The following is a 3,663-nucleotide window of genomic DNA, read 5'->3' on the forward strand; positions in this document are numbered from 1 at the left end:
GATCATAACTAGAACTTCTTCTTGCAAGATGAGCTAAAAGCCATTAAGAAAATGATAAGGTGGGGAGCCTGGGTGGCTCAGTGGGTTGAGCCTCTGCCTTCTACTCAGGTCATGATCTCAAGGTCCTGGGATGGAGTCTTTCACCGGGCTCTCTGCTCAGCAGGAAGCCTGCTTTCCCCGCCCACTCTTGGCCTACCTCTCTGCCTGCTTGCGATCTCTGTCTGTCAAATAAATAAATAAAATATTTTTTAAAGAAAGAAAGAAAGAAAAAACAATAGGGGACCTGAGTGGTGCACCCAGGTAAGCTTCTGACTCCCAGTTTCTTAGCTCAGGTCATGATCTCAGGTTCATGAGATTGAGTCCACATAGGACTCTGCACTCAGCCAAGTGTCTGCTTCTCTCCCTGGCCCTGCTCCCATGCTCTCTCTCCAAAATAAGTAAATCTTAAAAAAAAAAAAAAAAAAAAAAATTAAAATGATACAACTAGGGACACCTGGGTGGCTCAGCTGCCTTCAGCTCAGATCATGATCCCAGGGCCCTGGGATCAAGCTCTGCATCAGGCTCCCTGCTTAGTGGAGGGCCTGCTTCTCCCTCTCCCTCTTCTCTTCCCTACCCTCCCTGCTCCTGCTCTCTCTCTCTTTTTCACTTTCTTTCTCTCTCTCTCAAATAAATAAATAAAAAATAATCTTGGGGGGAAAAAAAGGAAAGGAAAGAAAATGATACAACTGAATAGCTCTTCCTTCAAGGGAGACATAGAAATGGGCAGTAAGCACAAGAAAAGATGCTCAACATCATTAGCCATAGAGGAAATGCAAATCGAAACCACACCCCCTGGGAGGGCTATAATCACAAAGACAAATAATAACAAGGGTTGGCAAGGGCATGGAGAAACTGGAAACCTCATACACAGCTGGTGGGATTGTAAAATGATGCGGCCACTTTGGAAAACAGCTTGGCAGTTCCTCAATAGAACATACAATTACTACAGGACTCAGAATTTCTACTTCTAAGTATTTACTCAAGAAAACTGAAAACCTAAGTCCACACAAGAACTTGTGCATAAGTGTTCATAATAGCTTTATTGGTAAGAGCCAAAAGGTAGAAACAATGTCAATGTCCATCAACTGCTGAAAGGATAAGCAAATAATGGTGTATCCATACAATGGGCTATTATTGGACCATAAGAAAGTAGGAAGTGTTGACACCTGCTACAACAGAATCTTGACAACACTATGCTAGGTGAAAAAGCCATACACAAAAGACAAAATATTTTTTGGCTTCATTTGTATGAAATAGCCAGAATAGGGAAATCTATGGAGCAGAAAGTATTCTGTGGTTGCCTTAGCATTTGAGGGGAAATGAAAAGTAGCTGCTAGTGGGCACAGAGCTTTTTTTGGGGGGTGGCAAAATGTTCTAACACTGTGATGATGGTTGCACATTTCCATGAATATACTACAAAGCACTGAACTGTACAATAAATGAATTGTATGACATGAGAATTTTATCTCAAAAAGCTCTTGCTGAAGAGAAGAAAATTATAAAAGACATAAAAGGGCAATGTAAACCAGAATCAAACAAACTCAGAAATGAGGTTATAGAATTCAGAATTAGAAATTAAAAAAAAATCATCTCAGAAGTGAGGACTAAACTAGAGGACTAAAGAACAGATTGAGCAATAACAATAGAAAATGCTTTAGAAAGAGAAGGTGAAAAGGAAGATATTTTAAAAAATATCTTTCATTTAAAGAAATGAAAGAGACAGGGGTGCCTGGGTGGCTCAGTCATTAAGCGTTTGCCTTTGGCTCAGTTCATGATCCCAGGGTCCTGGGATCAAGCCGCAAATGGAACACCCTGCTAAATGGGAAGCCTGCCTCTCCCTCTCCCTCTCCCACTCCTCCTGCTTATGTTCCCTCTCTCACTGTGTCTCTCTCTGTCAAATAAATAAATAAAATCTTTAAAAAAAAAAAAGGGGGGAATGAAAGAGACCTTAAAAATTCAGGAGAAAGTGACAAGTATTGGAAACAAAGAAGATCCAACATATGGAGAGTATGAGTTTCTAAAAAAAAATTCCAAACAAGAGAAAGGAGCAAATACAGAAAACCATAATTTGAAAAAGACTTCCCTGCAGTAAAAAAGATTAAGACTACATAATGAAAGACCATAACACATATCTGGAATATGGACTCCAAACAACCAACACCAAGATCTATTCTAGTAAAAATAATGGGCTTAAAAAGAAAAAAATCCTTTTCTGTCTATGCTGTCTTTCTTAGAAAGAAAACCAGACTTTCATCACAAGAAATTGGAATAAAATAATATATTTAAGACACTCAAGGAAGGAAAACGTGAACAAAGATTTTATAGCTTACAAAACTGACTATTAGATAAAAGGTACAAACAAACAGTTATCAACATGCCGGGATTCAGGAATATTGAGCCTTTGCTGAGGAATCGACTAGAGAATGAGTCTCGGAAAATCAAAACGATTAGAGATACATTGAGATATGGAATGATGGGTCACTTTAGACCTATATAGATTACTTGTAGAACTAAACGTAGGTTAAAAGGAGAGAATATCATATGTTAAAGTTGTATGTGCAGATAGTGTAGACATAGAAAAAGTATAAAAAGTAAATGAAGGAGAAAGGAAAGAGCAAACATTTTCAGGCTATTCTCAACAATCTTATTGGTGATAGTAGTAAGGTTATCCTGAGACTGTCATATATGTTAATATGGGCTAAAGTACATGACTAATTACAGGCTCTACTAATTCTGTCATCCCTTCAGAACCAAGATTGTTCGGGTGCAAGGAGATCCAGCATAACAGATAAGAAGTTAAATAAAAAAAACTTTTTGAAGGATGCCTGGGTGGCTCAGTTGGTTAAGCATCTGCCTTTGCTTGGGTCATGATCTCAGGGTATTGGGATCAAGCCTGGCTTCTCCCTCTCCCTTTGCCCCTCCCCCTGCTTGTGTGCTCTCTCTCTCTCCCTCTCTCCCTCTCTCTCATGCTCTCTCAAATAAATAAAATCTTTTAAAAAAGCAAAAGCAAAAACAAAACCTTTAAGTCCTGAAATCAATCAGAAATATCAGAATGAATTCATGAAGTGATCTCTCTATCTGTCTATCAGTCTTTCAAAAGAGGCCTGGGAAACAGTCACCCAATCCAGTTGTGAAAAACATTTTTTTAGATTGTGGCTTGAAATGCCATTTTCCACTAAAAAATCCCCAGGGTTTCTTGGAGGACTGATGGAATCCTGGTACAGTTTGAGCCTAGATCATCTTGCCATTTCAAATAAAAGTAAACTAGCAAAGACTAAAGGACTCAGAATCCAACCAAGCTGGGGTGGTCAACCAGAGTCACAGATACGTGACCTTTCTGCTCTTTCTGACATGGTGGTGTCTGGGTGGTAGGATTTCTCATAAGCTCAGGGCTCCAAGAGCATGTATTCTAGAAAACCTTGTATGACATGTGCATTGAAGTCACAAATTGTCATTTTTATGCACTGTGTTGTTTGAAGTGGTCATATGCCCTCCCAGGCTCAAAAGGGGGAAGCAAAGATTCCACTTCTTAAATGGAAGTGCCAGACTTTGGAGCTTTGTTTTAAAACCACCACAAGGGGGCACCTGGGTGACTCAGTCAGTTAAATGTCTGCCTTCAGCTCA

This window comes from Mustela putorius, unplaced genomic scaffold, assembly GCF_011764305.1.
Source record: "Mustela putorius furo isolate JIRA1106 unplaced genomic scaffold, ASM1176430v1.1 tig00000242_pilon_pilon_pilon, whole genome shotgun sequence".
Classification (NCBI taxonomy): Eukaryota; Metazoa; Chordata; class Mammalia; order Carnivora; family Mustelidae; genus Mustela; species Mustela putorius.